Source organism: Pleurodeles waltl, chromosome 4_1 (genome assembly GCF_031143425.1).
Source record: "Pleurodeles waltl isolate 20211129_DDA chromosome 4_1, aPleWal1.hap1.20221129, whole genome shotgun sequence".
NCBI classification, from domain to species: domain Eukaryota; kingdom Metazoa; phylum Chordata; class Amphibia; order Caudata; family Salamandridae; genus Pleurodeles; species Pleurodeles waltl.
The window spans coordinates 482,414,165-482,440,005 of record NC_090442.1 but is presented as its reverse complement, the minus strand read 5'-3'; positions in this window follow the sequence as shown (position 1 = coordinate 482,440,005).

The window sequence follows — 25,841 nt, the reverse complement described above, 5'->3', positions numbered from 1 at the left end:
TATACTCTGCCAACAGATTCTGGAGCATTACAGGGGTAGGGTTTGAGGCAGTTTTGATTTTGTACCCTTTGCAGAGGATCCTTAACTGCTTACGAGAAAGCTGAAGGTAAGGGGTAAGGCCAAGCTCCTTAACCCTATCCTCTGAGGTACTCTTTATTATATTAAAGCTGGGACCTTTCTGGAGCTAGACTGAAATTCCTAACAGATTTGATAGTCCTAACTAAAGTAAGTTTTTGAAATGTTTCAACTGTTGAAACTACAGTGACTTAGCCAGGGCCCTAATAGTAACTCTTAAGAATTTGGAAAAAACATAACCAATTCAAAAATGCCGTTTATCTAAAAGCAATTTTTGGATTTATTTCTGTAGTCACTTATTGACCAAGTGGTATCAGCAAATGCAAAGCCGCAGACCCCACCGCTGTTTCACCAAAGTAGGAAGCTGGTTCTATATGGCGCACAAAAAATAAGTACGCTGTGCAAAGAGTCCAGTGGATCCCCAATCAGTTTGCAGAGGCAAAAGTAGATAGCACTAACGCTCTATTTTATGGAATGGGGGAGAGCAGTTAGGCTTACCAGAGGATAGTGCTAAGCATTTGTTGTACTCACAGAGGCAATAAATGAGACACACACTCAAAGAATAAATCTGAGACCAATTAAAAAAAAATAACACTTCTTTTTATATATACTTTCAAACCAAGAACTCCGTTACAAGGTAAGCACTTTTTAAAGTATAAATACTTTTCACTTGCAAAAATGGACAAAGTGCTATTTTTGAGTTGTTCAGTGTTAACCTATGGGAGGAAAACAAGGTTCTGCCAACAAGTAGAATACAGTGACTTACAAAACCATCTCCTGGGTTTAAGGTGAGTAGTGGGCAAGGTCCAAGGCAGCACCCACAGCACACCCTCAGTTGCATGGGGTGACTGGGTGCAGAGTGCAAGAAAACGTTGGGTACCCAATGCGCTGTTATGGAGATCAGTCCCTGTGAAAAGAGGCTACAGGCTAGGACTGGGCACCCTCTTTAGGTGAGCCACTAAGTGGGCTAAGTTCTTACGATGCTCAGGTATGTAGGGACACTAGTGGTCCTCCTGTCCTTTGTTTTGAGCGTCCTGGTGCAAAGGGTTCTTGTCATACTATCTGCCAGTGGGACAAGTTCTCCATATCCACCTTCTGTGCCTGCTCCACCAACGCTGTGCAATGCTTCCCCTGCAGCCTCTGTTCATTACCACCTCCATTTGAGGTAAGCGACCCCCTCTTGTATGCTGGATCCATCTGTGGATCTGGCTTGCTATTTTTGCCACTGCCTTGAGTTTTTGGTTGTGTTTGGGTACAACCTCGCTGCTGAATGAGGTTTCATTCCAAGGCCTAATTGTACTCCGTAAGAGATCAACTCCTATGTACTGCTGCTGGAAATGTAGAGACAAATGATTCATCTTTCTCTTGCTGATTTGCACATACTTACCTGTTGATGTACGGAGCAGTGACCCTTTGATTGGTGGTCTTTGCATTTATAATAACACTTGTCTTGATCTCTTGTACAATGGGAACTGACTGCCAGAGTGAGCCAGTGTGAAATATTGGGTTGTTGGATGAGGGTGGAGGGTGAAACCCTACTCAAGCAACAACCATAATCCTCATCAGGATGAACCACAAATAGCTGCTGAATTGACCTGTGCTTAACCCTCTGGTAGCTTGGCACGAAAGCAGTCAGGTTTAACTTAGAGTCAATGTGTAAAGTATTTATACAGCACTTAAACTGTAATAAAGTGAAAACACAACACAAGGAAAATCCCACACCAATTTAGAAAAATACAATTTAATAAATTATTGGATACCTAAATGACAAAAATCCAATCAGTAGAACCAGAGCTATAAACTATTAAAGGTATGAAGAAAGGTAGCGCATAGAAAGAAGAAGCGACAATTTCATTTACATAGTCGTGGTTGACTGGGTCCAAGTCACAAGCTCATGGTGACCGTGATGTAGTGAAGGCCAGATACAGGCTTGAGTTAAGTCCTCTGTTAAAAGTACCTTGTGTCCTGGCATGGAGATACATAGTCCTGTGTTGGCTTGAGCTGGCATAGATAAGCTTTTGATGGAAGCTTTGGTGTGAGGTCCTGCATCATGCTGAGTCGTGCCAGTGAAGCTGCCAAACAGGTGCTGTGATGCGGGCATTGAGATGTCTAGTGCTGTGTTGAGGATGATGAAGTGGCTGGGAGGACTTGTGTAGAGGTGCATCGAGCAGGGCCGGTTGTCAGTGCTGAGATGTGTTGCACTGGGTTGATGCTTGTGAAGATGACACACAGAAGATGTGATACTCAGTTCAGCATCAAGATGCTCTGTGTCGAGGTCAGTGAAGCTGCTGGTACTGCGAGGAGTTGAATCGAGCAGGGGCAGTTGGCGACATGGAGGTGGGTTGATGATTACGAAGTTGCCAAACAGAAAGTTGCGATGCTCTGTCCCGAGTCAAACTGGGCCTGTTGTCAGTATCAAGATGTGTTGCACTGTGAGGATGTTTGCAAAGCCGCTGAACAGAAGCTGTGCTGCACGGTTCCTCTTTGAGATATGTCAGTGCTAAGGACCAGTTGCCTCTCTGTAGATCAGAACAGCAGGTCAGGCGACTGACACTCTGGAGGTTCTGGGTCAAAGCAGGCAGCGTGGCCTCAGCAGGGGAGTCCACAGCAGCAGAAGAGTCCCGGAGCAGGAGGGCAGTCCTTGGTCATCAGGGCAGACTTCACACAGCTAGTCATCCATTTTTCTAAAGAGTCCATAGGTCCAGGGTGATCTTAAGAGTGGGTCTTAGTGTCCCCTTTTTATACCTGATGGTGCCCACTTTGAAGTGGAAGAAGCTTCCAAAGTTTCTCCCCTACAGAAGTGTCTGAAGTGTCCTGTCTCCCTGCCCCAGTCCATGTGGTGCCACAATGGGCTAGTTTGTAAGTTCATTGTGTGTGAGCTGGGCCAATGCCTTTGAAGTGCAAGTGTAGCAGGTGACTGCTTCAACCCCCCTCTCCTGCCAGAGCTGGTCCATCCTGCCAAAACACACAGACTCTATTGTGATGCTGTCTGAGAGGAATACACAAAGGCCAATTGCCAACTAGACCTAGTCATGTGACCCAGGTGCTGCAGGCACCAAATGGCTAGGATCAAAAAATGCCAACTTTCCAAAAGTCACAAAACAAATACAAGAGCAACCCAGAATGTCCACGTGAACCTGAGTATAATTATAACAAAAAACATATCCACGTGAAACTCATTTTCAATCAATTTAAATATTGTAGCAGAAAAATCTTGCTACTGTTTTTCTCATACAAAATTTCTTAAATGAAGTTGAAAGTCATCTATCTAGAATCTTTGAGAAAGCTCCATTAAATCCAGTACCAACACATATGTAAAAAAACATGTTTGTAATGGTTTGAAAACTGCGTTAACATAGAATGGTGAATCACTTCTATAATTATACTTTAATAAAATAAACAGAAAGTGATAGTTAAAAAAGTGACCCTCAAGTGAGAAATAGACACCACACCATAAAACAATAAAGAAATTGCTTGTAGTTCTGTAATCCTTGGGGTATCTCACAAAGACAGCCTCTTATTAAGTTATAAAGTATGCTTGTCAATACATTGGTTGATAATTCAAAACATAACAGAAAAGGTCTTGTCTAATTAACATGTCGACAGTGTTTTGACCCTTATGCTGGATACTGCGGTTTCATGAGGACTAGAGGTGATCGGCAGGGCTATCTCAGGTAAGGAGGGGTCAGGGAGGGGGGTTTCTTCACATATCTCCACCCCCTTCTTCCTTCCTTGGACAAAATGAATTGACTGGGCATCTGGATAGGAAATCAGTGTTACCTTGGTCTTTTCCCTTCCGATGTAAAGAGGTAAATCTAAAAGCCTGTAACACTAGAAACCAATGGAGGATGCGAGAATTGCTACTTTTATTGCGGGACATCCATTCCAAAAAAGCACGATCCAGAGATAAGGTGAATTCCTGGCCCTCCAGATAATACCGTAAGGCCTCTATGGCCCACTTGAAGGCCACGGCTTCTTTTTCTATTGTGGCATACTTTCGATCTTGTGGGAATCATTTCCCATTTACAAACAGGATAGGTCTCTCAACCCCTTCATCGTCTTTTTTGAGGGGAGAGAACTGCACCCAGGATAAATGGTCTCTTCTAATCAGGGCTATGAAGGACAGGCTCGACTGTGAGCGCATGTTTTCACACCTGAAAGGCCTCTAAGGTGGTTGGTACGAGAGGCATGCCTTAACTCCATCTTGGTTATTCTACCCTTTTTTAACAAGTCTGTTAGGGGTGTCGTGATCTGGGAAGAATAAGGAATGAACCGTCCAAAGTATCCGACCAGTCCGAGAAAGGCTCTGAGGTCCCTTTTGTTTTGGGAAATGGGAGTTGCAGAATCATTGATACTTTTTTGGCTTGGGGCCGTATCAAATCCTCACCCAGGAGATACCCCAAATAATTTATACTTGGCAGCTAGGTGACTCTGGATTGACCTTTAACCCAACTGACTCCAGCTTCGGCAGCACCTTTCCTAGCTGCTGCAGAGAATCTCCCCATGTGGGTCTAAAAATAACAATATTGTCAATATAGGTAGCTGCTTACTCTTGGTGAGGTGTCAATATGGTATTCATCATTCGCTCAAAGGTGGTGGGTTCCCTGTGGACTCTGAAAAGGTAGGACAGTAAATTGGTACAGGCCCTCTGGGGTAGAAAATCAGTTTTTTTTTGTCAGTCGGATTAAGTGGGACCTGCCAACACCTTTTACAGAGATCTAGGGAGCGGATGTATTGGGTATTGCCTAATTTCTCAATCATTTCATCTACTCGAAGCAAGGGATAGGAGCAACATGCAATAAAATTGGTTAGCAGCTCATTGTCCTCTTCGGGAGAGGTATAAAGGACAGAGGGTGGCCCTTCCCATTTCTTTAACAAATTGACATGATAAATTTGGGTTTCTTTCCTTTCTTTGTTTATTTCTAGTTTATATGTTGCTGGGGTCACTTTCTCTAATACCTTATAAGATCCCTGCTACCGACATAGCATTTTGTTAGCAGAGGAGGGTAACATTAATAAAACCAGATCTCCTACGTCAAACTGTCACACAACTGTTTGTCATACTGGGCCTTTTGTGACAGATGGGCACTTTCTAGGTTTTGCCTAACTATTTCTCGTATCTGACTTAAGCGGGTCTTCAGCCCCGTGACATATTCTAACAATGGCTTGGGGTCATCCTTTTCTTATTCCCAGGATTTTCAGGCCTTGTCTAGAAAAGTACGAGTTTTGTGACCAAAGACTAATTCAAAAGGAGAATAGTCCATACTGATTTGTTGTTTACACCTGATAGCAAAGAGGGCCAGGGGTAACATCTGGTCCCATTTTCTTGCCTTCAAGTCCAACAGTTTTTTCAGGGTAGATTTAATAGTGGCATTGTAGCACTCTACTAGGCCATCTGTTTGGGGGCAGAACGCAGGGGTTCGGATGTGTTTGATCCCTAATTGTTTTCAGATTTGTCTCATAAGTTTGGAATTAAAGGGGATGCCATTGTACATTAAAATTTCCCGGGGAAAACCAACCGTAGAAAAGATTTCTATCATAGCTTTTGCTATGAGAGTCGTGGTGGGTTGACACAAGGGTATGGCTTCTGAGTATCTGGTGGCGTAATCAACCACCAACACATAATGGTACCCATTTTTGGTAGTGAGTAGAGGTCCTATAATATCTATACCGACTCTGGAAAAAGGCTCCTCTATAATGGGCAAGGGTCTCAGGGGTGCTTTCTTTGGGGTTCTCATACCGTTTGTCTGACAAATAGGACATTCCTTACAGTATTTCTTTACTTTGCTGAAGCGGCCAGGCCAATAGAAGCAGTCTAAGATGTTTTTTTCTGTTTTTCCAGACCAAAATTACCACCCAGGAGATGACTGTGTGCTAAATAGAGACCCTTCTCTCTAAAAGGGGTAGTAACTAGTAACTGTTTTTGGTGATTACTACCTCCTTTTCTATACAACAGCCCTTGCTTACAAAACAATTGTGGGCCTACAGCCTGAGGGTCTTCCTCTAACTTAGCCCCCCTCCAGGCCTCTTGAATTGGGGTTCTTCCCTCAGTATTACCCTGAAGTTCCTATCTGATTCCCAGACGTACTCTTCTCTGTTGATAGGTAGGACCTTTGACATAGCCTGCTTGTCTGTTCTTTGTTGGCTTTGGCTTGGTTTCGGAGAGGGCCACAACTCTTCCAATGTCTGGGCATAAGAGGATGTATCCCACCAGGACTCGCTGTCTTTCCAGAATTCTTGGACCAGTTTTTGTAACTCTGGATGGTCAGTCTCTACAATTAGGGACTCAGGAAGTTGAGGAATCACCCCCACTCGGAGGGAAACAACGGGACCGTCTCTCAGGATCAATGGAACGCTCTTACCTGAGAAGAGAAGCCATTCCTTTTGGGTTGCAGGGACGATAGGGACTCATCTCGTATCTCCTTGTTCTTTTTTGGCCCTGTATCCAGCTGAAGATTTTCTTGCAGGGGGCGTGATGGACACTTGCCGGATATTGTGGGAGTGATATGAAGAGTTGTGCTGGTAGTTGTGAGGATGAGGTGTTTCTAGGAACAGATACAGAATTCTGTTTTAGTACAATAACTTATTATTCAAATCATGTCTCAGTAAAGTGACTATGCATGCAAGAACATTTTCCCACTACTAACTTACTGTTACGCTATGAAAAGAATCTCACCTTTTGGCTTGAAGTGCCTCCTGATTTAACATGTATATGTAAGTTGTGGCTGAGTCCATCAGGTCGTGGTATATTGTTGGCAAAATAGTTGACTTTTCCAAATTGGTTCCCTTCCTGAAGGCTCAGTGTACCTGATGCCACCCTGATACTACTGCAATCCAATGGGAGGGTCATACTTGTGCTGATTTCTGTTTCTTATCAGTGCATGCTGCGCAGCACTGTGGTTAGCGCTTAGCGCCTACCTTTTAATCTTGTCTTTTCTTCTTTCCTGTACATGTCCAGCTGTCTGGGAGATGAGGAAGAAGGTTCGGGTCTTTGGAAAAAACTACTTGCAGTAAGTAGTTGCTCTGAACTTAGGCTCTTTGAGGGTCTGAGGAGACTTTACCAGACTTTGGATTCTCAATGCGAAGCACTGGTTCAAGGGTGGAGCAGGTTTAAATAGCTTATGTCTTTGGTCTGTGATGAGTCATTTAGAATGTTCATGATTACTGAATATGTTTACCATCTGGCCATTAGTCATTTAGAACCATGTTGCTGATTGTTTTTATCACCTTATGATGAGTTATTCAGGATGTGGCGACAGATGGTTTATGTGTTCTTCATTATGATGAGTCATTTTGGAACTCTTGTGGGGGAGCTCATTTTGCTGGCTTGATTGGTTCTGCACATTTTTCTTTCATGAATCATCAGCATGCTGTGAAACTGATATAGCTGGTGCACTTTAATCAGGAAACTAGGAACAAACAAGTCCAGGCATGATTATGTTCTGGAAAACATACTCTCAGTGTCAATCAGAGTTCAGACAGGGCTGTTATGTGAGTCTCTATTCTGGTTATTACTGTGCACCATTCACTTTTGAGAAAATGTTCAGCATGATTCTTGATAGTACCCCATTTCTTTAAGTGTCTCTAACACTGTGTCAATGGGTTTGGGTTTTTCACGATGATTACAATGAAAATGTTGAATTAAACAGGAGGCATGCATCATGTGAGAAATTGGCTTCCAGGACCTGTTTTCGTTGCGAAAACCTACCCAATCTACTAAATAATAACATTTTCCACAAATGCGTTAGAAATCAAGTAGTTTCCGGACTTCATATTCATCATGACCTTCTATTGAAAGAGGTGGTAGAGTGGCGTTTGTTCTATTAGTGGGATTCCAAGGCTTGAGTAGTAATGTGTGGAATACTGGGTGTACTTTTAAGGTTGAATTTAATGTCAACATCATCACTACAGGATTAATGACCTGACTAATGGTAAATGGACCAATATAGCACAGTAAGAGTCATTTTGTCCCTGTTAATAGCAGGTTTTTTGTGGACAACCACACTTTATCTCCCGTTTTGTATGTTGGTGCCTTTTTGTAGTGTTTATCTGCATGGTGTTTGTATGTTACCTTGGCTTGTGCTATTTGCTGTTGGGCGGTGTGTATAAGTTTCTTAATTTGTTCATGATACTCAGCAACAGCTTACACTGTACTATTTGTTGTGTCCACCATGGAGCCATGCATGGGTGTTCTCCAGTCAAGCAATTAAATGGTGAAATGCCTGTGGAGCTATGATTGGATTGATAAGGATTGATATGATTGGAATTATTGTAGGCAAATTCGACAAATTCTACTACCCGTAATAGGTCTGACCAAGCCTGATCGCTCGTGAGTAGAAGACAACTTAAAAATTGCTCCATGGTTTGGTTCAGGCGCTCGGCTGATGATCTGTTTGTGGGTGATAGCTTGATGATAGTTGTGCGTCTATGCCTAGTGATACACACATTGTTGACTAAAATTTAGCTATGAACTGGGAACCCCGCTCAGTTATAATTAACAAAGGAAAACCGAATAACCATACTACATTTTGCATGACGATGTGCGCACACTCCTGAGTTGTGGGCAGTTTTCTCAAAGGTACTAGGTGCGCAGCTTTGGAGAGGTGATCTGTAATGGTTAAAATAGTAGTATTACCTGAGGAAGTTCTAGGGAGTTCTACAACGACATCCATGTATATGGTGCGCATGGTGCGCCATGGTTTGGGATGGATTGGAATAGGGTGTAATAGACCACTAGAGAGAACAGTTGTCCTCTTTCCTTGGGCACGGGTCCTGCAGGCATCTATATATTGGTGCACATCATTGGGCAAGGTTGGCCACAAGAGGTGTCTTCTGATAAGTTGTAAAGTTTTTGTTTCCCTGGGTGCCCTGCTAGGGTGGAGTCGTGAAACAAATGGAGAGCCTGTTCTTGTAAACTTTTGTTTGGTACAAATATCTTGTCCTCGTAGAGCAGTAACCCATCTTCTAATTCTAACTTGGGCTCTGCTGGAATCTATTCCTGTGTTGGCTTTGTTTTGATTTCTTTTTTAATGTCTTCGATAAAATTAGAGGAGATTATAGTTCCTTGAAAGTGTTCTGTGAAAATTATGCGCTTACTTTCTTCTTGTACTGGAGAGTGTGCCTCGTCTCCAAGTTGGGACAAGGCATCTGCCTTGGTGTTTTCCTTATCTGTCTGGTACGTTATTATAAAATCATAATCATCAAAAATAGAATCTACCTTAACTGTCTAGCTGTGAGGACAAGGGTGGAGTGCAAAAATTGTAGGTTTCTATGATGTGTTTATATTGTTACTCTGTGTTGGGCTCCTAACAAATATTGATGCCATTCCTCAAAAACAGCCTAGATTGCCAATAGTTCTCTATCTGCAATGAGATAGTTTTGCTCCACAGGCATTTTTCTAGACTAGTAAGATATCTGGTGCATTTGGCCTATGATATTATTTCATTGCGACAATATTCCCCCTATGGCATTTTGAAAAGCATCTGCTTCCACTATAAAAGGCTGGCTAGTATCAGGGTGGGATAGAATAGGAGCCTCTGTGAATTTCATTTTGTTCCTGCTGAAAAGCTTCTTCAGCATCTTTGTTCCAGTGGAACATTGTATTTTTGTGCAAAAGATGCATGATGGGGTGGACTATCTCGGAGAAATGGTGGATGAAGCGATGATAAAAGTTTGCAAATCCTAGGAAGCTTTGGACATGTTTTAGATTACTTAGAGCTAGCCAATTTATTACAGCTACCACCTTCTTGTCATCCATTTTACAATCTGGCGATGAGTCATTTAGAACCAAGTGGTTGATTGCTTTTATCACCTTACGATGAGTCATTCAGGATGTGGTGGCATAGGGTTTATGTTTACTTCATTATGATGAGTCATTTTGGAACGCTTGTGGGGAAGCTCATTGTGCAAGCTTGATTGGCCCTGCACGTGTCTTTCATGAGTCATCAGCATGCTGTGAAACTGATCTAGCAGGTGCACTTTAATGAAGAAACTCGGAACAAACAAATCCAAGCATATTTATGTTCTGGAAAACAAACTCCAAGCGTCAAACAGAGTTCAAACAGGGGTGCCGTATGAGACTGTATTCTGGTTATTACTGCGCACCATTAGCTTTTGAGAAAGTGTTCAAGCATGATTCCTGACACCGTCTCCTTGTTGTACGGTAACCTCAGCCAGGAAATACTTATTTTTATCCCCATGAACACACTGTATGGTGATGTGCTCCATAGTTGGGGAGACCCTACCGGGGATGTCCTGGGTTCTTAGGATGCTCTGGTGGCATTTGTTATCCAAAAAAGCAGGGACAGGGTTTCCATTGACCTTCATGAGACAGCGATTGGTTGGCTTGTTCCCAGTTGCAGTACAGTACGAAGGCTTAACAACCCTGATATACATGGGTTCTTCCTTCTAGGGACACAATTGCGTAATATGACCTGTTTGCCTGTGGACCTGACTGAGGGCTTTTGGGACTGAGGCATGGAGGCATAGGCACAACTTACATTTTCCTAGGGTTAGAGGGTCTCATGAGTCTTGCACTGCTAGTGCTTTTCTCTTTCCATTCCGCATCGTCTCTCCCTCTGTTGGATCCCTGGGTCAATAGGCACTTGCTGTCTCCACAGTGAACTCTAGGGTCAATTGGCTATGTTGTTAGAGCCATCTTTGGATGGGTGGATGTGGGGAATTAAGGTTATTGTTCTAAAAAGATTTTAGCCATAATTACCTCTTTGGAGGCAGATTCATGGTTAAGCCATCTGTCTGCCATACCTAGGGAACTCTACTATAGAGTCTACGACTCTATAGTAGAGGGCCTTAGGTGTTCCTTGTGGTCCCTTTTTAAACTGCCTGGTAGGTCTTGCTTTCACATACAGAGTGGTTCCTTGTGGATTGAAGGCTTGATAAGGCATTTATTGTTCCCCCGGTGAGTAGGGGTCCTAAGTACTGGCCCCACTGGTCAGCAGGCCAGGCAGCCGCCTGGACCATCTGCTCAAAATTATTAAAAAAGTAATCCGGGTCTTCTCCTTCCGTGTATGTCTGTTGGTGGCAGAGCATGTCTGCCATTTTCCCTATGGCTGTTTCCTGAGAATGAGTAACTTTATCCAGTTTCGGCTTGTCCTGTTATGGCTTTTTGCAGAGTCTCCCTATCCTCAGCTGCCGCTGTTAGGAACCTCTCTGTGATCTTTTCTAGATTGTGATGTACTTCCACCAACTTGGTGACCATTGTAGGAGGCTGGCTCAGTTTATGGTGTACACCTATGGTGTAGCACCCTATACTGAGTCCAGGCAACCCTTAATAATAGTGTTTTGATGCCTAGATAACCAAAGCTTTCTGGCGGTAGCTGTGAAGAGCAGCTCTGGCTCATCAAGGAGGAGTGTAAAGCACTTATAATGCCAAAATAGTCAGTCAGTGATGTTCACACAAGAAAGAAACACACCAAGGCCCTCATTCTGACCCTGGCGGTCTTTGACCGCCAGGGCGGAGGACCGCGGGAGCACCGCCGACAAGCCGGCGGTGCTTCAATGGGGATTCCGACCGCGGCGGTAAAGCCGCGGTCGGACCGGCACCACTGGCGGGGTCCCGCCAGTGTACCGCGGCCCCATTGAATCCTCCGCGGCGGCGCAGCTTGCTGCACCGCCGCGGGGATTCTGACCCCCCCTACCGCCATCCAGATCCCGGCGGTCGGACCGCCGAGATCCGGATGGCGGTAGGGGGGGGTCGCGGGGCCCCTGGGGGCCCCTGCAGTGCCCATGCCACTGGCATGGGCATTGCAGGGGCCCCCGTAAGAGGGCCCCTAAATGTATTTCACTGTCTGCTGCGCAGACAGTGAAATACGCGACGGGTGCAACTGCACCCGTCGCACAGCTTCCACTCCGCCGGCTCGATTCCGAGCCGGCTTCATCGTGGAAGCCTCTTTCCCGCTGGGCTGGCTGGCGGTCTGAAGGAGACCGCCCGCCAGCCCAGCGGGAAAGTCAGAATTACCGCCGCGGTCTTTCGACCGCGGAACGGTAACCTGACGGCGGGACTTTGGCGGGCGGCCTCCGCCGCCCGCCAAGGTCAGAATGAGGGCCCAAGTGTTACAAAAATAAAGTATTTATTATAACACTAGTACTATCCTAATGTTGGTATATTTCCACTTGGAGACATCTACTCACAGAAGCAGGAAAGGCATAGAAACACATGGGACCCTATGGGGGGGCTAAACCATATACTAAGAAAGTGGTTTGCGATTGGAGGTGCCCAACCACAATAAGTGTGTTAAGATCCCAGGGGCTGGGGAGTATGAAATCACCTAAGGTAAGTAAAAGAAATCCCCCAGCCCCCGTGTGTGTAGAGGTGTCATCTATCCGGGTGTCCCATAGGTCACAGGACCGTCGCAGTAGGAATTTTCATGATTCAGAACACTTCCCAGAGGACCCCAAAAAAAACCAGTTGGCACAAGGAAGGTTCAATAATGCCCCCACCTTGGACACCCAGGAAAATGGAGCACCTACACCAGGAAGCCCAGGTGCATAGGTGTGAATTGATGTCAGAAAGCTTTGTTGGAGTCAATGGGAGCCTTGTTTGTCCAGCTGGTGTTGCAACCTGTGGATCAGGTCCGTGGAACCCAAGGCTGGATTCCAGACAAGAAGAACCTGAAAAAGAAGGGGACAGTGTCCAGACCACTCAGAGATATCCAGGCGATGCAGGTAGGCAATGCCCACCCTTCTTGGGGAGAAGTTACTGCAGGTGGTGAAAGAAGAAGTAAAGCTGCAGAGTCCAGGTGATGCAGGATGATCCTTGGAGTCACCCACGGTCTATCCCACATCGGTTGCCAGATTGCAGAGAGGTCAGTGGTCAGCAGAGCCACCAACAAGCATTGGCAAAAGCAGAAAGCAGCTGCAGCAAAGTTTGCAGGATTTTGGGAACCAGTAAATCCCAAATGACTCTACCCTTGTAGGGGAGTTAGGGCTGGCCCTCAGCAAGCAGGAGAGCCAGCAGAAATCAGGGCAGCCCCCTCGAGGACACACTGGCAGCAGGAACAAGAAGTCGCAAGGAGGCCTCAGCAGCACAACACAGAAGGAGTCCCACCCCCCAGTAGTTGCAGGGGGGATGCTGTTGTTAGAGTTGCAGAGTGCTGGAGGCTAGGGCTTTTTGGAGCTCGAAGGTCTTCTGGAGGAAAAGTCAACAAGCCTTGATAACAGCAACAGATGGTGTGTATGGAGGTTCCATCCTATTGGCTACAGCAAGTACCCACCATCTCCCAAGTTGGATAGAAGATGGACCTGGAGAGGGCTACAGAACCACCACCTGTGTAGCAGAGCCTTACAATGTCCGTGGGACAGCAGGATCCACCAGCTGGTCATTGTCATTGAGGTGCCTGCAAATGCAGGGGAGTGACTCCTTCACTCCAAGGGAGATTCCTTCTTGCTTCCAGGTGCAAACAGAGTACTTGAGACCCTGGAGGATGCACATCCACAGATGTTGCAGAATTCTTGCAGGAGCTGGAGAAACAATGTTGCAGTGGAAGCCTTCCCAACTGGATATAGTCTTGTTTCAGTTCCTAAGGCAGGCCAGCAGCAGTTCAAGGGTGGAGCAGGTTTAAATAGCTTATGTCTTTGGTCTGTGATGAGTCATTTAGAATGTTCATGATTACTGAATATGTTTACCATCTGGCCATTAGTCATTTAGAACCATGTTGCTGATTGTTTTTATCACCTTATGTTGAGTTATTCAGGATGTGGTGACAGATGGTTTATGTGTTCTTCATTATGATGAGTCATTTTGGAACTCTTGTGGGGGAGCTCATTTTGCTGGCTTGATTGGTTCTGCACATTTTTCTTTCATGAATCATCAGCATGCTGTGAAACTGATCTAGCTGGTGCACTTTAATCAGGAAACTAGGAACAAACAAGTCCAGGCATAATTATGTTCTGGAAAACAAACTCTCAGTGTCAATCAGAGTTCAGACAGGGCTGTTATGTGAGTCTCTATTCTGGTTATTACTGCGCACCATTCACTTTTGAGAAAATGTTCAGCAAGAACCCTCAGAGTACATGGTATCATGTAACTAACACTGGAATTGGTGTAGTTGCATGATTCCAACATGTTTGATACCAAACATGCCTAGGTTCGGTGAAGCAATTATGTAGTTGGACTACTCGTGTTGACCAGTGTCCACTACGTACCTCAAAATGGCTTTCCCACACTTACAAAGCCCAGGCAATGGAGTCTAGGGTTTGTAGGGGCACCTCTGCTCATGCAGGGGTGCCCTAACACTCAGGATCGTGCACCCTCCTCTTGGGCTGAAGGACTTACCATAGGAGTAACTTACAGTCTCCAAGTGCAGTGACCATAATATAAGGCAAGCCTTATATCTAAAGTGAAAGGTGCACCATTTCATGCAGGCTGCGATGGCAGACCTGGAGACACAGTTTGCATGGACTTCCATGGGGACATAATACATGTTGCAGCCCATGGGAGACCCCTGGTGTACAAGTGCCCTGGCTACCTAAATACCATATACTAGGAACTTACATGGGTGCACCAGTATCCCAACTGTGGAGTGTAAAAGTTACCATACAACCAAATTTAGAGGAGAGAGCACTGACACTGGAGTCCTGGTTAGCAGGATGCCAGTGTGCTACAGTCTAAACACACTGACACCAGGCAAATAGTGTGGGTAACCATGCTAGAAAGATTCTGGTTTCTCACAACCATGGCATCCAGTTCCTCTGATCCCACTTCTGACACCACTCGTCAGAGGGACTGGCCGAAATATGACTTAGGAAGCTTAATTGATTGGTGAATTTTGGTGTTTATTGAGGGTATGCAATGATTACAGAACAAAATCAAAACAGTACTGTAGAAATGTCACACCGCTCCTTTCAGGCTTTGTTTCTATTCTTGCACTGTTTTCTGGTGGTGTATCTGCACGTAGGATGGTAATCGTCTTTCTCCTTCTTCTTTCACCCAGGGACCCAGGAATGGCCACTGACAGTATCCTTAAAAGATGGAGACACAACGTGGTAAGTATGGATCCTTAGTCAACCGTCTAAACAACGACCGTATCACTGGGACGGTGGGTAGTGAGATTGATATGAAATGGTACAGTCAGTGTCGCAAGCCACAACAACGTTGCAAAAACAACCACCGTATCACTGGGACAGTGGGTAGTGAGGGCGAGATAAAATGGTACAGTCAGTGTCTCAAACCACAAAAGTGTTACAAAAAAGGGGATGGTGAATAATTGGTTATTGGTGAATTGAATCAGGGGGGAAAAGGGAAGGGAGAAAATAAAAAAGAGGAGGAAAAGGAAAGGAGAAAAAAATAATCCAATGACCAAAAGCAGCAAAATAGGAAAAAGACCCCTGAAGCAGGGGCTTAGGCTCCCGGTGTGTCCTTGTTGCCCCATTCCCCTGTACTAGCTCTTGGGATAATTTGCATGCATCCAGCCCCTTCCCACTCACATCGTCTGCCACAACTCTCCTGAGTTGTGGCGGGTACTGGCATGTTGACTGGCGGCATTGGCATCCACAACTCCTCAGTCCACTTCTCCTCTTCCCCTCTGGCTGCATTTTCTCCTGTCGCAGTCGCTGCACGCTGAAGTAACACTGCCATTCGCTTCATAGGATAGTGCATCTCGTTTCAGGCTGCTCACGTTGTGAATATCCGAAGCTGGCCTTCCTGAATCTCACCACCAAACCTTCTAGTGCCTTCCTGTATATTCCCTTCTCAGCTTGTGGGAGTCCTTTTCTGGCCGTTCTGTTCTGGGTCCCACCTCCTGAAAATGGAAGTCCTTTGTTAATGTTGTTGCTTTGATGCAAGTCTCCTCCCTGACATCATGTTGATGGGTTTTGCTTTCCTCTAGGTGGTATCTGTGGCAGACTAGCAGAAAGTGAGGAGAGAGATCACCGGGGATATCTCAGTTAAGGAGGGGGTCCGGGAGGGGGTTTCTTCACAGAGTCCCTTGGGGCCCCCTTCCATTTTGCGAATGGGTTACCACCAACTTAGAGTTGGTGGTAACTGTGAATGTTTTGCAACAGCATTCCCGGTTGCAAAGCATTCTGACATCCCCCTGCACCTCGCTATTAGGAAGGGATGGCCTTGCCACTCCCCTTCCTAATACCGACTGGCAAACCAATTCTGCGATTCAGTAATAGATTACCAAATCGTAAAATAACATTTGCACATCCCAAAATCGTTTTTTCTGTTCACAAACGACCCACTTCTGCGAATTGGGCCATTTGTGCACAGAAAAAAGGCTAGTGCATCTGGCCTTAACTGTGGCAACTGGGTGTAGGCTAAATTTTCCATGTTTAAAGGAGAGAGCACAAGCACTTTAGTACTGGTTAACAGCAACAAAGTGTGCAAAGTCCTATGGCAAACAAAAACAAATTCAGCAAAAAGAGGAGGAGTGAGGCAGAAAGTTTTGGGGAAGACCACCCTAAGGCTGACAGGTCTAACAACTGGCATATCCCTCACTTCTTATTAGAGCCTTGAAAGTTTATCAGTCCTTTCAATCACAACATGCCGGATTTGACTCATCCTGCACTCACTGAGCCGGGATTTCTGTGAGCAAGGTAAAGCGAATGCCTCCAGTGTGTTGAGGGAAATAGTAATTGTGATGTTGTTGTAGAGAACCTTTCTTTCAAAGTGCCCCTTATGAATTCTTTCTTTTTCATGGACTGTTGTTTCACAGGTGCTTTGAGCAAGGGAGCTGTGCATACTTCATTTGTAGATCACAAGCCTATCCATGGCAGCCCTGTGATTGGACTAGGATTTGTTATCTGGGAAATATTATTCCTCCATAAGACACTTTGGTGATCACCCTTTGCAGAGGAGGAGGTGCAGGCAGGCTGCCTCAACTACTACTAGATTCTTTTCTGCTTTTATCTGAATGTGTGGAATAACAGTTGCTTTATTTGAAGAAAGAAGGAATGCAGAGATAATGGAAGCCATTAGTAGCTCTATTGGATTAACTTTCGGATCAATGGTAGATCAATTAGATGCTCATGCCAAGATGCTGGTTCAGAACAGAATGGCATTAGATTACCTTTTAGCAGCCAGTGAGGGCTGTTGGGGGTGGTGGTTGTGCTATTGTAGACTCTGTATAATTCACTCATCTTCCCAACATGTCACTTAAAATACACAAGTAAATAGACAACATCAAGCATAGTACCAGGAAACTACATGAATTACTTAACTGACTTGATTTAATCTCAATGGCATATGGACTTGGAATATTTAGATAAGAAATGATAACAAATATTTGAAATAGTCATTGTGGTGGTTTTACTTGTGTTTTTTTTCTGTACGTTTTAATCAAATAATGAATGTACATCATTCTAAACACTAACTCAATACTGCACTGCAAGTACGTTTCAACTTACTACTTTTGAAGATGATGAGGACAGTGATAAGAAATATGCGAAAGAAATATTGTTGCCTGGCTAGAAAAAGGGTGGTGGTTTGTGAAAACATAATCTTGTATTCCTATTGCTTAAACGTTAATGTTCCCTTGTGTCTCTATAATACAACATGCAATGATATATTTGATAATCAAATATGGATGTTGTTTTCATATTATTTTGAAGCTTCCTTTGGCCTTGGTATGCGTGCTATCTTTCATTAGTCTAGTAAGCCATATTTCAGTTAGTCCATGCATCTTGTAGCAAAATGTAGCCTCGTTTTCCATATTGGCACCCAGAAGTATGATTTTCGGAAATTAAAGAAGTCAGCAGTGTGCTCAGGTATTCATATATTGTTTCTTAGTTCCAAGGACGTGTCACATTTGTGCCTGTGAGAACATCCTGCTAACTAGGTACGTTTTTCTGAAAGTAACAGGTTTCTTACACGTTTAAGCTCCATAGACTTGTAATGAGGGAAACATGTATAAAATCTGTTTGCATAAATTTTAGTGTAACGTGCTCCAACTGGCCATTTTATGTGAGAGCTGTGTTTGCTTGAAATGTCAGTTGTCCCTTAATTTTTCTCAAAGCTGCTTGCTATTTTTGCTTTAAGCGCATGTTAGACTTTTGGCTACCCGACAGGTGGTGTTTTATCTTACCATGATACCTTAAAATTTAAGAACCAGGCCATTCAACGTCCTGTGTTAATTGATTGCAGTGCAGCCAGTACCTATATGGAAATAAAATTGCACAGGTTCATCTTGTTCCTGTAATTCCAAAAGACTCCCCCTTCAGTGTTAAAGCAGCAGATTGTGTTCCTGTTTCCCCATGTCTAAAACCATGAGTTGCTAATTGCTGCGTCTCAATACTCAGTGTCATGGCACTTCAAAATCTCTGTATGAAGTGGGCAGCTACGACTAAGTTTAAGTTCAGCATTTCATGAGCCATTGTAAGTGTTATTGATGCTCATCTGTTCTTGCAAAATTAAAAAAAATAAAAGTGTACTATGTAGGCTTGCATTTTTCAAATGTCCCATGTGTCTTTTATATATTCTGAATTAACTGATGATTTTTTCTGAACCTCAAGATATTACATTACCACTAGTCAACTTTGATTGTTCTGTAGAAGTCCAGCATAGTTCTATTTGGACAAATGTATTAATTTTCTTCAACTGAATGTGAAGTTTTATGAGAATTAAAGAAGGGCTTGACAGTGCCTTCCATGACCCGTGCAGAAGCTTCTCTCTTCTTTGTTCCAAAGAAACACACCACAGAGTTATATCCTGGTATCGATTTCAGAGGACGCACTTTGGAAACTCTTAAAGACCGATGCCCTCTCCCTCTAATATCCAACAGTCTACAAGATGCTGGTGAGACTAAGATTGCCAACAAGCGAGACTTAACGCTTACCATTTTTTCCAAATCAAGACTGATGACAAGTGGAAAATTGGTTCGGGGTAAATTACAGTTCTTGGATATTCTTCACATTCTCCTAGTTTTCTGCACATTACTTGAATAACCAGAATGTTTTTCTATGCTTCGCTTTTTCCCTTTGAAGGTCTCAAACAGTCTCCATTCTGTTTCTCTGTTATACCAATTCCAGTATTCATCCTGGTATTAAGGGTGGTGAAAGGAGGTGGCAGACCTAACCCTCGAACAAAGAGGTTACTGCCTGCATCGCAGCATCTATCTGCTCCTTTACCTACTTGACAGCTTATCACTGCTCCCAGTCATATGTGATTCCATCCGACCAGGGAAAAAAGGAAGAGTATCTAAACCATGTACTTTTCCAGACATATGTTTGCAGCCTAAACACCATTCCTGCTAGTGTTTGCTCAGGATATTTTGAAATAAGATTGGGAGTGATTTTATGGGAACAGCTGATCATTTAAGTCCTCTGTTTTACAAAGCACACTACTAGAAACCCAGTATTATCCTTTATAGCATCTAGCAGGCTCTGGAATTTGAATGCCTGTATACTTAAAAGAAGCCTCTCTTTGTGTAGCAGAGAGCCTTTTGGGTTAAACCCCCTTTAATTGGCAGCATAAAGTTTCAAATAGAACAAAACTACAACTGGCCATAGCATCTTATGTTCATGGGTAGTTAACAAAAAACCTGTTTGAGACCAATTTGCACTGTCTTTGAATATGAACAGCTATTACTGGCCTAAACATATGAATGCAAACAAACTGAATATTACATATTATATTCACTTAAACCACAATTAAAGTGAAGTTATGTTTAAGAAAATAAAACATAGAAACTACTTGTTAGAAATGGGGTCTTTGGTTGGCAGTCAGGTTACCCCCTGTCCAAGCAAAGACCGTCACTCTAGTCAGGGTTAGTCTCACACAATCCAAATTATCCTGTGCCCACCCTCTGGTAGCTTGGCACTGAGCAATCAGGCTTAACTTAGGAGGCAATGTGTAAAGTATTTGTGCAATAAATCATGCAATAACACAGTAGAACACTACAAAAATATACCGCATAGTGTTTAGAAAAATATATAATATTTATCTGGACAAATGCAGGTCAAAACGATTAAGATGCAATAACTTTATGTTGAAAATATCACTGTAAAAATGATATGAAGTGTCTTTAGTCTTTTAAAAGCAATAAATGTCTCTTTCAGGCACAAAGTACCTGGTTTACATTCAAAATCTCCTCAAAGAACCACAGAGGAGGAGATGCATGGAAAACAGGGAGGTGTGTGTTGATTTCTCGGGCCACACACGGCGATGTGGCATTTAGTTTTCATGCAGGGAAGGCTTTGTGTCGATTTCTGGTGCTCGGTCATGGATCCTCTTTGGGTTGCAGGTTTTTCAGATGCCCCGGGGACGATGTGTGGATATCCAGTGCCGACAGGATGAAGTCACAGGGGCTGTGTCGATCCGGTGGGTGTTGCATGGAAATTTCTACCACACTGCAGGTGCTGCGTCGATTCCTCTCTGGAAGTCGGGCTGTGTCATTCCGGCTCGGCTGTGCATCGATCTAGTGGGCCGCGCGTTGAATTTCCAGACGCTGACAATGCGTCGATCTTCTCCTTGCGAAGGCGGGCGAACTGGTTCGGCTTGCGGTGAATTTTTCACCACAATGCAGGCTGTGCGTCGTTTCTGGCAGGCTGTGTGTCGATTTTTGCCGCACAAGGAGTCCTTCTTGTAGAGATGAAGTCTTTTTGGTCCTGAGACTTCACGGAACAGGAGGCAAGCTCTATTCTCAGGACAGCCAGAGAGCAGCAAGGCAGCAGGGCAATAGCAAGGCAGCAGTCCTTCACAGAAAGCACTCAGGTGAGTTTTTTGGGCAGCCAGGCAGTTCTCCTTGGCAGGTTACAGGTTCTGGTTCAGGTTCGCTTCGCCAGGAAGTGTCTCAGTTGGTAGGGTCAGATGCCCTGTTTAAATACTCAAATGTGCCTTTGAAGTGGGAGAGACTTCAAAGAGTGGCTTAGAAGAGCACAAGGTCCCCTTTCAGTTTAATCCTGTCTGCCAGAGTCCCAGAAGAGGGTGTGGCAGTCCTTTGTGTGAGGGCAGGCTACTGTCTTTTGACATGTAAGTGTAAGGCCCTCCACTCTCTCAACCCAGGAAGACCCATTCAAAATGCAGATGTATGCAAGTGAGGCTGAGTATCCCGTGTTTGGGGTGTGTCTGAGTGACTGCACAAGGGAGCTGTCAACTGAACCCAGCCAGACGTGGATTGTAAGGCACAGAAGGATTTAAGTGCAGAGAAATGCTCACTTTCTAAAAGTGGCATTTCTAAAATAGTAATATGAAATCCAACTTCCCCAGTCAGCAGGATTATGTATCACCATTCTGGCCATAGTAAATATGACCTTCCTACTCCTTTCAGATCAGCAGCTACCACTCAAACAGTATATGAGTGTAGCCCCAATGTTAGCCTATGAAGGGAGCAGGCCTCGCAGCAGTGTAAAAACGAATTTAGGAGTTTTACACTACCAGGACATGTAAACTACACAGGTACATGTCCTGCCTCTTGCCTACACAGCACCCTGCCCTATGGGTTACCTAGGGCATACTTTAGGGGTGATTTATATGTAGAAAAATGCCAAGTCGAATTTGGCAGTGAAACTGCACACACAGACCTTGCAGTGGTAGGCCTGAGACAAGGTTATGGAGCTACTTAAGTGGGTAGCACAATCAGTGCTGCAGGCCCACTAGTAGAATTTAATCTACAGGCCATGGGCACATATAGTGCACTTTACTACGGAGTTAAAAGTGAATTAAATAATCCAATGGGGTATAATCGAATGTTATCATGTTTAAAGGGAGAGAGCATATGCACTTTAGCAGTGGTTAGCAGTGGTAAAGTGCGCAAGGTCTTAAAACCAGCAAAAACAGTATCCAAAAGGTGGAGGGAGGCAGGCAAAAAGTTAGGGGTGACCACCCTAAGGTTGTCAGGTCTAACACTACTGAAATTTGATGTGTATGCTCAGTGCAGCAGTCCATAAGTTACACTCAGTTCATTGCTCATGAAAGGACATGCTTGTCTCCAGAATGAGATTTGAGGATTTATGACACTCTAAATAATGGCTGCCATCTGATGAGAACATCAAACTTTCGATAGCCACATTCATTCTATCTATATACTTGTAAATATCACTGGTGCGCTTTACATTCACTTTTTTACTTTTCAGTGCGTCGTCACTCTGTAGGAGCACCTCATGCTTACTTTGCATTACTTTTTTATCGTAATTTTGGATGTTGAGATTTGGGTTTGTTTCTGATGTACGTATCTTCTTTTGCAAAAAATAAAAATATTTTTTTTTAAATATAAAATCATTAAGAAAAAGCCTTACTGTTAAACCTGGCATCCTTGGCGTGGCTTTCCCTGTCTTTTTTTTGCCTTTGCTTCCTGCATTTTTGGCTGTGTGCTGAACTTCGTTTTTGCTGATTTTGGTACTCTGGGCACTTTACCACTGCTGATCAGTGCTAAGGTGCAAGTGCTCCCTGTATAAATTGTGATTATGATTGGTTATTCTTTATTGGCCTATTTGATTTACTAGGAAGTCCCTAGTAAGGTGCACTAGAGGTGCTTAGGGCCTGTAAATCAAATGCTACTAGTGGGCCTGTCCCACTGATTGTGCTACTCGCATGCGTAGCCATGTAAACATGTCTCAGATCTGCCACTGCAGTGTCTGTGAATGCAGTTTTCCACTGCTAATTCGACCTGGCAGTTGTACCCACTTGCCAGGCCAAAATCTTCCCTTTTACTACATGTAGGTCACCCCTAAGGTAGGCCGTAGGTAGCCCCATGGGCAGTGTGAAGTGTATTTAAAAGGTAGGACATGTACTGGTGTATTTCACATATCCTGAAGTACTGTCAAATTCAGTTTTCACTACTGCAAGGTCTATCCCTCCTATAGGTTAACATGCCTTCAAATATCTTTTAAGTACAGTTTCCTATTGGGAGCAGATGGAGATGTGGAGTTTGGGGTCTCTGAACTCACAATTAAAAAATACATCTTTTGGTAGGGTTGGTTTTTAGATTGTCTGTTTGAAAATGTCACTTTTAGAAAGTGGGCATTTTCTTGCTTAACCATTCTGTGCCTCTGCCTGCCTGCCTGCCTGCCTGGGGAATCTGTGTTTGGGTCAGACTGACAGTTGAGCTGTTTGTGAATTCCTTCTAGACAGTGACACAAAGGGAACTGAGGTGTGTCCTGCATATCCTGATGAGTCTCCTGGGCTAGAGTGGGGAGGGGGGAGCTGACACCTGCACCTGCACCTGAAAGGGCTGTGTCTGTCCTCTCACAATTCAGTCTCCAACCCCCTAGTGTATGTCTATGGCCAGGCCTGAGCAAGGTAGGATCTTGTGAACAGCAGAGACTTTCCTTTAAAGTTTGCCTACTTCAAAGGCAGAAATGAGTATAGGTAGTGGACCCAAACCCCCAGACTTTTAGAACACTTCTAGATCAAGAAGAACTCTGCAAAGGAGAAGAGCTGAAGACCTGGAGGAGGGGTACTACCACTTTGCTGTGTGTGCTTTCCTAGCTTGTCCTGCAGTTGCTGCTTCTACCTTACAGAGGACTTTGCTGTGTATCCTGCTTGTGAAGTTTCTCCAAGGGTTTGGACTGAGCTTGCCTCCTGTTAAGAAGTCTCAGGGACATCAAAGACTTTATCTGCTAGCACCTGGCTGAGACCCCCTGACTTGCCAAGTGATGCCACATGCAGTCCCTGGGCTCCTGGAAGGAGAAGCTGGCAGAACCAAAGTGAAAATCCATGCCCGGAGCCGAGCGGCAGAAAAATCGATGCACCGCCTACACCGTGGTTGAAATTTTATGCTGCGCCTGTAAAAACGACGTAGCGCCAGCTCAGCATGGATTCATCGCTGCCGTGTGTCCTGATTTTCCATGCATCGTTCCTGGGTATCAAAATCTTCAAAACCACCGCACGGACCCGAGTATGCTGGTCCCGAAACTGACACTTGGCCGGTGGAGAAAGAATCAACGCTGACCTCATTTGTGAGTAAGGAATCAACCCATCGCTTGCTTTTCCGACGCACGCTCATCTGTGCAACATCAGTTTTCAGGCATACCAAGTACTTTGTTCTAAAACAACGCATCCCTTGATTTCTATGGATTAGGACTCCTTTTACTTTAAAAATTCATACCTTTGCTTGCGTGTGTTGGATTTTTGTCATTTTGGTCTTGTTTGATTTAGATCAATTTTTGGCTAGTTTTCTCAACTGATGTGGAGTTTGTGTGTTGGTACAAATACTTTACACATTGCCTCTGAGATAAGCCTGACTGCTTGTGCCAAGCTACCAAGGGGGTGAGCAGGGGTTATCTGAGCTGTGTATCTCCCTTAACCTGACTAGAGTGAGGGTCAAAACTTGGAAAGGGTGCTAACTGACTGCCAACTAGAGATCCCTTTTCTAACACTTAGCTTTTGGGAGGGTGCACTTTTGTGGAAGTCGAGGCTAATACTTCCTTTGCATGGACCAAGGTTTTTTCATAAACATATTTACCTGTTACAGGGTTTCCCCCTTTTTTATCCTATATGTCTCCAGATTGAGATGTCCATATGTGGATCTCTGCAGCACGGTCCTGAGCAGGAAGTGTCCTGGGTTGTGTGCCTTATACTTTTCCCTAGGCATTCTGTCTAATCCCACTTCTTTCCTAGGGGCCCTGCAGAATATGGGCGAGGATTGAGTACAACTAATCCTTATTTCCCCAGATGGGCAGGGGAGGACTTAGTATACACGTTTCTGTGAACTCAGCCAGTTAACCCAACTTCATTTCCCACATAGAGAAGGCCTTCTTTCTCAGCACGTTGGCCATGGCAAACATCAGATGCTACAGCTGCATTTATGGCGGTGGAGTAGTGTTCATTAAGACCTTTTGTTTATCACCACAAGTGGCAGACCTCATCTTGATATGAAAACATGCTACAGAATCAAATAACAGAGGCCAGTTAGTCCAGAATTGTTGCTAGTTCAAATCCAAATGATTGCACCACTTCCAATATTTACTCTTTAATATTATTTGCTTTGCACTTTCTCTTGCCTTACCAATACTGGCAGTCACCACTATGAAGGGATATTTGGCTGCCTAGTCTGTCTCATTTTCCTTCCTAATCAACCCTCTTTCCTGGGGTCATTAATGGTAGCAAATTTTCTAAAGGACAGTTATTCTTGTTTCCCCCCATGTCTTTCATTGTTCCACAGTGAGATTTCAATTTGTTCTTAACCTTCTCTGTGGCTTTGCTTGTTCGCAGGTTCTCAGTTCACCTCCTTACTTTAAAGATTGTATTCTTGGTGCCTATCACTTTGCTTGTGGATCAGCAAATTGCTTACTTTGTGGCTCTGGCCACTATTCATTGTTCTCTATCCAGGCAAACAGGTGAATCACACGCGTACATCTTTTATGTTGAAGGTGTTATCTGCCATCCACATGGGTCAGACCATCACTTTTCCATCAGTCTTTGCTCTACAAGGAAGGAATGGCAAGACAATAACAAAGCATACACTTACACATAGGACTCTCTCTCTTTTATTCCTTGGCCAAAAAATACCCTGCATCTGGCATCTGAGAACCATGACATCCTCTACTGCTCTCACCAGGAGCTTCCCAGTGGCTGTCAGTTACTGGGTGACAATGTTGTTTTCGTTGTCCACCTTTTGAAAACAGTAATGTCTTACTTCTCATATATATTTCTCTTTTGACTTTTTTCTCATTGTACCATACATAAATGGTCTCCACATTGCCGTACAGTCTCAGCAGTATGGGTGGTGGTACAGTGCAAAGAAACCAAATCCCACATAAAATGAATCTAAACATAGTGCCTCTGGGTCAAGGAACATAAAATATGCGAGACACCAGTCTTGTTTTAGGTGTCATTGTTGTAGTGATTATGGGGTTATATATATATA